Source organism: Gavialis gangeticus, unplaced genomic scaffold, assembly GCF_001723915.1.
Source record: "Gavialis gangeticus isolate Ggan-Ray unplaced genomic scaffold, GavGan_comp1, whole genome shotgun sequence".
In the NCBI taxonomy this organism is placed as follows: Eukaryota; Metazoa; Chordata; order Crocodylia; family Gavialidae; genus Gavialis; species Gavialis gangeticus.
The window spans coordinates 8,968,080-8,979,250 of NW_017728964.1; the positions used below are offsets into that span (position 1 = coordinate 8,968,080).

General features: G+C 38.9%; 1 protein-coding gene across 2 annotated transcripts in view; it reads right to left on the minus strand.

Moving 5' to 3' along the window:
- The window catches only part of FOXK2 (forkhead box K2), a 111,605-nt gene that overhangs the window by 24,131 nt on the left and 76,303 nt on the right, over positions 1-11,171 (minus strand). The gene's annotated exons all lie outside the window — the stretch shown is intronic.

The window sequence follows — 11,171 nt, forward strand, 5'->3', positions numbered from 1 at the left end:
AGTGAACCAAATGAAAAAAAAGCTGTTGTTCCCAGAGTCCCAGAATACTAGAACTAAGGGGCACCTGCTGAAATTAATAGGTAATAGGTTTAACACTGACAAGAGAAAGTACTTTTTCATGCAACATGTAGTTAACTTGTGGAGTTTATTGTCACAGGAGGTGGTGGAGGCAGATAGCACTGTCAAGTTCAAAAAGGAACTGGATAAATTCTTGGACGATAGATCTAAATAATGGCTACTGACCAGAAAGGCTGGAGATGTTTCCTCCGGCATCTCTAACCCAATAAATGGTAGATGCCAGGGAGGGTACTGAATAGGGGATAGATCACTCCCGAGATACCTGGTTTGATGCTCTCCCTGTATAGCATCCATTTCTGCCCCTGTCACAAAGACAGACTACTGGGCTAGACTGGACCATTGCTCTGACCCTATAAGGCACTTATGTTCTTATGACACAATGCTTTACTTCAGCAAATAGGCCCATCTTGGGACTGCTCACTGTAGGAAGGGTAAGCATGTATTTGCAGGATTGGGGTCTGTGTAAATCTCACACGCAGTAGACATAAACCAGAGTGGACTCTTTCTTTCTAAACCACTTTGCTTTATTATGAATGCTGTAAAAATGTGCTTCTCTACCACTGCCTGCTGCCATTAGGGTAAGAAATAGTCAGTGCAAGTGTAACCTTAAATGAGTTTCAGAAACAAATAAGTATTTTAGAGAGATTGAACACTGGCCACTTATGAACAAAATATGACACAACCTTACATTTGTATAAATCCTCTGGTTTAAAATGTGGTAAAATCTGCAGATTATGTAAACTAATGATATCAACAGGGTTTTTTTTGTTTTTAAACAACATTCTTTTAAATGAGCCATCAAAACATTTGCCCTTATTCATCTCAACGGCCAAGAGTTCCTACAGTTATGTAGTTAACCCAAATAAAACATGAAAACAGGCTATTTATAGCTTAGTTATACATAAAGAGAATTAAGCCTAGGTATAACTCAACGTGTTTATTAACCACAGCATTTCAGGTAGTGTTACCTTTTATTCATGATCAGTGATAATTTAATAATGCTAGGTTCTTGCCTGTCCTCTGTCACATGGTCAATCTGTCAGATATGCATAACACTGGCTGCCCAGTTACATTTACATGTCTCTCTTGCATGTACCGAGGCTTTGCCAATGACACAATCAACAAACCAACAATTGAACCCATATTGAAAAGTGATACTTACTGGCAGATCAAATTTTATTAAGAAAGAAACAACACTGCTTTGAAACGGGTGCAAGAAGGAATGGGGATTTACAAGATAGTGGAAATGGATCTAACCATTGCTCAAACTGTGGAATCTTATTTTAAACAGAAGATGAAAGAAAGGTAGAGGGGGACTCAACATTAAACGAACCTTAAAAATATCAATAAGCATTCACTCTCTACTCCCACTCCCCTGTCTTTTTTTTTTTAAACTAGGTTGATTTAGGGACATAACTGAAGCATTTGTTTCAAGTCTCATAATAACTTCTGCACAACACTTAAGGATATGTGCTTCTCAAGCAAAAGGACATTCATTAGTGGTGACGAGAAAATTTTTCACATCTCACACACTTAAAATTAAGGGGAAAAAAAAGCAACAGTACCTTCCTTACAATCTCATTTCTTACTAAAGGCCATGCCTGAGTTTAAGTCAACCTATTTCTGAAGCATGCTTGATGTACTAAATATAGAACAAAATCCATGTCAAAATATTGTGCATAGATTGCAGCAGGAAAGTTAGAAGACACTATAGTTCTCCACTTTAATTTCCATTCCTAATTGCCTTTTTTGTTTTTAAACAAGCTACAATAAAGGGCTGCAACAGAGTTTCTGAAGAAACGTTACCACCAGTACTTTCTGCTTCCTAATGTTAAAAAGGGGGAGAGGGTAGAGGGAATTTCTTGCTCTTTCTAAACCAGGTGTGTCAAACACTTGGCTGGTGGAGCCACTGACTCCAGAGAAGAGGGGCCTGTCACAAAATCCTGGACCCCAGGCCCTTCTGGCTATTGACAGCAAGAGGACAAGCAAGGGCTGTGCAAGATAGCCTTGGGTTGCCCTGCAGCTACCTGGCCCACTCCCACTGCCCTTGGACCTGGCCCAGGAGAAGCCCTGCAGACTTGATACAGCCTGAGGATCAGGGTGAATTTGACACACTTGGCCTAAAGGAAAGGAAAATCTACACCACTGATTGTTTCTTTAAAGACACCTGGAAAGTGAAGGGGCTGTTTTGCTGATAAAAGTCAATGTTATTCCAATAAACATTTCACTAAACAGTGAACACAGTATCACTTTTCAAGAACATGAATCAAAGCACAAAGTCATCCCCTATTAGAAAATTTGCTTTAAGTAAAAACATGCAGTAGGGATGAAGCAGCAATATCGGTTTAAGTTTAAATATTTTGGATGGAATTTTCTGTTTTATGCAACTATTCTTCAGTGTTTGAGTTTGACTGCTCAACTTCATGGACTCAACTTTTTGTGTGTGTAATTGCTTCAACTGAAGAGCAACACAAAAGCAGCTGTACTTAACTTCAAGTATTAATTCAGTGATTAGACTGGTTATTGCATAATACAAGGACACTGTCTAGCAGTAAGTGGGCAATATTCCAAAATGCTTCTGAGTTTTTACTGAGGTTTGGGAGAGAAAATAAGGAGACTTCATAACCTAAGAACAAATTCAGGAAATCCAAAGCCATAAAACATGGATTCCATGACAACTTAAGTACATCCCCTCTCCTCCCATGCAGCTATCTGCTCTACACTAAAATTTCTCCCCTCTCATGTTGCTGCTCCAACTTCTAATTATGTCTCACCCTATGGGCATCATCTACAAAGATTTGTCATGGCTACCTCTCCAGTCAAGTCCGAGAGAGAGACTCCAAAAGATCACGTTTGAAACCAGTCTGTTTCCACGTATTACTCAGGTGAGAGAAAATGCAAGTTTAAGGCAATCCAAGCTGTGTTATGCAAAGCTCTTTGTTAAGCGACTTTGTGCCAAACTTGACAGCTCTTGTTACAAGCTAAGGACTATATTTAAACCACGTTTACATCACTTGACATTACTTTGAATACTAAGGTCTGAAAGATTTTATAAATGAAAGCGTAATATACTTCCAGATAAAATAATAATCTCCTCAAACATGTAAACACCAAAATGTTTGCATCACTTTGTACTATTATAAAATCCTATCTTTCTTTGGATCCATATTTACAAATCTAGCTGTTTCTAAAAACAGCTGTGATGTAAACCAGAACAACTAGTAATATTAAGGGAATCAGGTAACTATTATATCTTCTATATAAATTACCACAAAAGCAAACTCAGTGAATTTATTCTGAACAAATAAAAATAAAGAACATTCTGATCTGATCAGCATGTGATGCACATTTTTGGAATAGTGTCAGTCATGCCATGTAGTACCAGTAAAACCAAAACAGATGTATGGTTTTTAAGAGAGAGAGCCATACATTTAGTTTACAGCAATCACCATCAGTGCTTCCAGCAATTTTAAGATACATTGGCACATGGAAGATAACTATACGGAAACTTGCTTCTAACCTCAATTTCTTTTAAATATTTTTTTTAATAAAATACTGGACACCTTTCTGCTCCAATCCCCAGCCACCCAATATCTTTCCTGCATGGAAACGTAACACAATTCAGAACCACAAATCAAACAGGTACATTTAGGACCTATCTAAAAAATATTTTAAAATAATTTTTTTCAGACCACTAAATTTAACTCATTATAGGGTGAAAAGCTCATGCATGTTTTATTTCTAAGTGATGAAAATAGATATGCCAAAAAGTACAGAACTACATGGTTCTAGCAACTCCAAAAATGACAATTCCTAGTATGTACTTTTAAATAATGTAAAAGGGTGAGTTCATGAATAAAGAAGACAGCACTTGTGTTGTATTTTTATAACTCCAACTAGGAGGACAGGTCACTGAAAAATGTATAACCTAGAAAACTAATCGAGAACAAACCAGACTGCCAGAGTAGGGAGCAATACAAAACCCTTTTAATTATAAACAAATCCATTCAGAATTGAGTAATGAAACTGAGGATGGAAACAGAGAGGAAATAAAGGAAAAAATATCCACAAGTTGACTGTTTCCAAGTACACCAGGGACCAGGGACTATTGTTTATACCATACATATACTACACAGCACAGTGGAGCCTGGAAGACCTCAAGGTACTACCATGATCTAAAATGCTAAATAAAAAATAATTTCCTAAGGTGCTTCTATCACACTGACTGGATTTCTACTCTTGGGTCTCAGCTCCCAAACATTTCTGTCACATTAGGGAACTGAGATCCACGAAAAGGAACCCAGTCAATCTGGTATCTTTAGACAATATATAAGATATCTGATCAACTTTGCCCTATAAATCAGGAGTGTCAAACTTGCAGCCTTTGATCAAGCCCACAAAGCCCTATGATTAAGCCTGTGGGTCTTAGACCAATTCTGTGCGCCATATAAGATGTACAGAGCTACTGGTTTGGTGGTCAAGCTAAATCTGGGACTGTGGGCGCTGCACATGGCACAGAGGGCTGGTCCAGGGTACATGTCGCATGCAGCGCCTGCGTCAGACCACCCCTGTGCGTTGCCTACAGGACTGATATGTACTGGGCTGCACTGAAGTCAGAGCACAGGCCAGTCCGGCAGAGTGCTACATGCAGCACATGCAGCCAGTCCAGCCCTACATGCTGCATACATCAGCCCTGCTTCAGGGCTTGCTTTACATGTGGTACATGGGGCTGACACAAGGCAATAAAGAAAATTTATGAAAAGCTAAAACACACCTTTGTACTACTAGGGTGAAATTTAGAATGTAAAGTTGTAGGAATAGCTAGTAATATTACTGCTTAGGTTTTCAAATTCAGCACTGCTGGTAAGCATTTCAGCTTGAGTCGATTCATATAAAACATGCAGAAACAATGAACTAAGCCAAAATGAATCTTGTCTGTTTTCAGAATAGAGTAACCTTTTCTGGACAACAGAAATTATTTCTAGAAGGCAGGGTTAGTTTAAAAAATGTTTTGATTTAACCATGTAATGACTTCCTAAAACCTATGTCAAGGTAAATGTAAATTAGATCCTGGGCAGCTAACATTGTTTTAAAAAAGGTGTTAATGTAAACCTATGTAAATAGTGACAATGTTAGTTCAAATGATCTCCACTGCAATTTCAGATTTCTAACTCAAATTTCTCAGCATTCCATATTTCTCTGATGTCAGCAATAAAATCCAGGTTTCTTTAAAAGGATTGAGAGAGATTTAAAGTAAATATTTCTCCGAGTGCTTGAAAATCCATCACTGTTTAGATATTTTTTGCTAAAAAAAAATCCTTCTAGGAATATATAAAAAAAGAATGTTACTCAAATAATTCAGTTATAAAAAAAAACATGAAGTGTACAAAATGCTATAATGGAGATTTAGAGGAAAAGGAACCCATTTTATTGTAATAAAAACAGAAATGGCATAGAATATCTTCTTCCCTTCCAAACTTAGATTTTTTAAATTATTTTTTCAAGCATGACCATTTATGCCTGTGTATGCCCCATAAAAAGTGCAACTTTAATGGTTTTATGTAATGAAAGTTGTAAAACTTAAATATGTAGCACATGAAAAGCTACTGTGAATTAAGTTTTCAGGAAAACTGCTAATTACTTTCTAGAAGTAAGATTAGATTTATAGGAGCAGGAAGATCTCCAACATTAAGAGCTCTTTTAAAAATAAGTTCTTCTGTCCCTTCTGTTTACTGTAGGTTACACCCTTTGCTGGCACTGTAAAAAAAAAAAAACCTTCCAAACAGGAGTTCAGTAATGCTTCCTGTATACACAGTCTTGCATCAGAGTTATTTTTTCCTCTCCATTTTAAATAAATCCTGATTTGGCTAATTTGTCACCAGTTTCCACTTGAATTCAATTTAGCCATTTATTGTGAGTCAGTTTTCTGAACAAGGTCACCCTGGGCAACTGTCCTTTATACAGTGGCAGCTCTTTCTACTGTGGTGATGCATGTCTTCATGGAGGTGCCTCTCAACTCCCTTCATCTTTCCAACTAATGTCTTGGTGAAACTCTCTTTGAAGCCATTTTCTCTGCATTTTAATTGGTCAAGGGCTGATAGCTGTAAAGCATATTCTCCAACCAAACAGCACAGCACAGTGCCTCTGCACTCATTTCAGCTTCAGATAATTCAGGGGACAGGAAATCAGGGTTACTTTTTTGCACAAAGCATATATTATCCTTTAAAAATTGTGGTGTTTTTAGCATATGCCTTTATTGTTCGTATGCTTTAACTATTAAAATATGACTACAGTTGATCAGATCAGGGAGACAAGAACCTGGATATAAATCAGGACTCATAACAAAAGGCGTGTTGAATGCATCAAGAACATTAAGACACTGCTCAAGTTATTTGCCCAATCTGGTCACCATTACAATTCTGCAGTCCCAAAAGAGGGCTGGCACTCAAATCTACCAGTACAGCTGTTAGCCCTCACAAAGAAAATACAAATTACATATTTCAACCTGCCTGGGGAAAGGAGTACCTTTGAAAGTCTGTAAAAATCTAAGGGACTATTTCAAACATGGTACTGATGACCTGCAGAAGATCTGGGATTCAGTTTCCTCTGTCAGTGACAAGGAAGATTGAGGTGACTGAGGAAAGGGAAAAAAACACTAAATATTCCCAAACATGTATTTACTGCACAGCCAGCCACAGATGCCTACTAGAAAAGGAACACACTCCAAACATCTACATATTAACACTTTTTTCCCCCCCTCAAAAAGGAAAAATACGTACATACACCTCTGTGTCCTGCAATTACTCTAAGAAAAGACATTCAAGAGTTAAAAATAAAACGAACAGGCAACAGCTGTCTTTGAATCGCCCCACTACTAAGTATCAAAGCTATGTAAATAATGCTATTAACATCACATACTGAAGTTAATCCCCTGCCATCCTATCAAAAAACTGCATTAATAAAAGTGTCATCTGAAATTTTCAGCCAAAGTTTCTTGCTTTTACAATTAGACATTTAAAGTTCTTCAAATATCAACCATTCACAAGTTTGCTTTAATCAGTTGCAAGTAACACTGATATTTCACGTTTCTGGAAGAGATGCTTCAAGTAATCAGAAATATACTTATTCAAAGTACAAATTCCCACTGCACATTCTTCTTTTTCTTACAGGGTAAAATATTTAAACTACCAAGGAAAAAAAAAACCCTAAAGAAACTCAATACAGTAGACCTGCACAAGCTGCAGGAACAGTGAAAGAAATTGGCCTCCAGGCAGGAATGTAGGCAGCAGTTACTGTAGAAACCAGGCTCTTCACTGCTTTTCTCTAAGCAAAAGAAAGACACAAAAGAGCTGGAAAACAGCGATCGATGGGAAGCAGCTTATAAAGCTGCTTGTCACATCTGCTGCAGGAAAACCAGACACTAATTCATTAAAACTGCTCATGTAATGCCTCTGGAATTTGAGGCTCCCCAGTCTGTGAATACAAAAGAAACTCCGCCTATAGAAACACTGCATTTTCGGGTATTTAGCATCTCTGTACACAAAAAGCCATGTACATAGTCTGGTTGTGTGGTCTCCATCATTACATTTCATCCTAAACTTCAACAACACAAATTAAAATGTGTCAATGATTGAATGTGCCTGTACTTCTGCTAGAGTTACAGGATACAACAGAACATATCCTACTCCATAATATAATAGTTTAAAAACAAAAAAGCAGAAGTAACACCAATTATTATTCCTTCCTTTTTGTGTAGTTATATTTTAGAATGTTTTCTTGTTATCAAATATGTAAGCCTCAGCTTTCAACAGAACAGGTAAACATTGTTCAGATACCCTGACATAAAAGCTGAAGGACTACCACACTAGCTAATCAGATAACCACTTCAGCAAGTATACCCTCTCCTCCCCCTCCAAGGGTACTGTTTGTCTGCAAAGGATCATGGGGAAACACTGCAACTATGACAATATTATTCACTTCCAAAAATTCCATTAGCAACAGCATTGCTTGCAAAGTCTGTTAAATCCAAAACACACACACACACACACACACACACACACACACACACACACACACACACACACACACACACACACACACACACACGCACACAGAGAGAGAGTATTGTACCTTCTCTACATGAAAAGACAGAAGAGGGAAGCAGGAAGACCCAGCGTGTCATGATGCAAGTAATCACAAAAGGCACTTAAAACTCAGTTTAGTAACAGGTATGCTTATTACCTTGATAGAGACCTGAATCCTACAGCAAAAGTATGTGAAACAGCCACTAACAAAAGAAAAGTTATCCCACAAAAGCAAGGTTGCATATTTGTGACTCTATTCCTGAATAACTAAATGAAGTCAATTTCAGGATGGCTCTTCCGAAATCTAGTCTCCTCTACCTTTAGTAATATTTTCTTCTATTAATTCTCCTTTGAAAAAGTAAGTCAAACTACTCTGTATCTACTCCAATTTTAAGTACACACCAAAAGTTATTTCCCTCCCCAGATCAGCACTCGATGGTCAGAGACTAGATGTGTGTCAGGTTTCTCTCTCAGACCCATCAGCAATAAAGTCAAGTTCACAATCACTTATGCCATTGCCCCACTGGTTGCCTGAAGGGCGCATGCAGCCTTTGAGCTAGCTTGTGGCTCTGGGCTCATGGTCGGGGTACCACTCCCCCTCATCACTCATGTTGCTGACTCTCGAGTTGGGGCAGTGCAACCCATAGGACTGAGAAGCCTGTGGCTGGGGGACTCTGAGGGACCTGGGGACCCTGTGCAGCATGGCAGGAGTGGGGACTGCACGGTGGCAGAGTTGCTGGTATAGTGCAGCTCACATAACCTGCTGTACAAGAGCCACATGGCATGATGAAGAGCAGCATGTGGCCCACACAGCCCTGGTGGGTATGCAACCCAGAGAGTGTGCGGTTGGAAACACGTTGTCTTCAGCAACTCATAAGCTGGACAGCCTTGATCTATACGATGCAAATCTGTCTGGCTAGGAATCTTACAAAATTTCACTTGATTTCAAAGAAGGCACCAGTAACAATCCAAGATTTTTTTTTTAACATGCTGTCCCTCTACTGTGTATATCTGGATCTATCTACCACAGTGGTGCTCAACCTTCTGGGCTGGATGAGTGGCACTGGTTCAGTCCCCAGGTGCCAGATCTAGCTATGGAATGATCCTGTGCCATCAGCCCAACCATGCACTAGCACATAGGGCCATGTCATCTGGCTAGTGAGGCTCCCCACAGGTCTGAAAATTTGGCAGCAGGGGAATGGCAAATAACACTTCCACTGCTCCCCTGCCTTCAAATTCCTGGATCCATGGACAGCCCTGCACGCCAGAGGTTGAGCATCACTGGTCTACACACTTAGATTCTTACTTGGGAGACATGCCTTGAGGAGAGCTGTAAGTAGTTACCACCTTCAGATACGCAGCCAAAATTCATAATTATACTACACAGCAAAAGGCAGCAAAATGCAGCATGAGAAAAAAAACATTTGGAGGGAACGTGGATAAGAATTCTAGAGTCAAGTAAGGATTCCTACCCACATCATCCCAACACCAAGTCAAGTATGATATTTGTGCTATGGGAAATCTTTGTTGAAGAAAAAAAATACGCTATGAACATAAGTCCTAACATCCAAGCATCTCAAAGTGCCTTAATTATCCTCACTTTACAGTTCAGGAAACAGGGAGAGGTTAAATGACTTGTCAGGTGGCATCAAATAACCCAACTAGAGACTCAAAAACAGAGTCTCAGACACCAGCATAGAGCTTACCATATAAATCCCATTCTTTGGGCAATAAGAAAAAAATTAATTTACCATAGTATAAAAGGAAGCAGAGGCTTTACTGCACACCAATTGCTTCATAGTAGTAACTTTCCCATGAGAAGTGGAAGATAATGAGTAGTTGCTTACCTCTTTCACCAAAGGTTAAACTGCTGCAAATTACCTTCCACATTCCAGGCGGTCAGAGGCAGCTAATCTGCAGTAAAACCTTGCTGTTTTTATCCCACAGTAAACTGCTAGTATGTCCATATCTGTGGAGCTCTTTGGTATAATTAGAACCTGACCATCTGCAACTCTTTTTCTCAGCTCTTCATCTACAGAGACTCACTCTCCTTTTAAGTAGACATATCTATGACTAAACATAGTGACAGCTTTGTTTTAAAAAGTCATGTTGCAAGAGCATGCAAGTTTATATAAAAAGGAACTCTTCTAAACATATCCTTGGAAGAGTCAAAACACAGAATCTTGCTCCCTTTATGACTGGCCACTTCTAGGAGGCTGGAGTTCATAAAAATCAAGAAAGTCTTCAACTTGTAAACAAAGGTGCACACAACGCAGCATAAGAAATTCAAGCTTGGTCAATTTAAAAGCATTTGAAAACTGCACGCCCTTGGTCAAAGTCAATGTACAGATGTTAATGGGACATACAGTATTTATTGATATCATCGAAGATAAACAATCCATATAAAAAGTTTGTCATTCAAAATACTCACTAGAAACAGAAAACATACCGAATTTATATTAGATGAAAAACAAAACAAAAAAAAGTATTTTTTATTATAGGCATACATACACTTGTTGACATTATGTAATAAAAAATAAATAGCACTTCATTTCTATACCAACTTTCAGCAGATTTCAAAGCCCTGCAAAGCGATCAATGAAATAATTAAGATTTACAATCTTAGAGTACTTTTACTAGAGTATTTACAATCCTAGAGTACTAAAGGAATTGGCTGAGGTCATTGCAGGACCCCTGGCACGGCTTTATGAGAACTCGTGGTGCTCTGGTGTGGTGCCAGAGGACTGGAAGAGGGCCAGCGTGGTTCCCATCTTCAAAAAGGGGAAGAAGGAGGACCTGGGAAACTATAGGCCAGTTAGTCTTACTTTGATCCTAGGCAAGCTGTTTGAGAAAATTATGCTGGCACACATCCATGAGGGGCCAGCAGGGGATTTCATGCTTAGGGGCAACCAACATGGGTTCATCAGTGGCAGGTCCTGTCAGACCAACCTGGTGGCCTTCTATGATCAGATCACCAAATCATTAGATGCAGGGGTAGCAGTGGACATA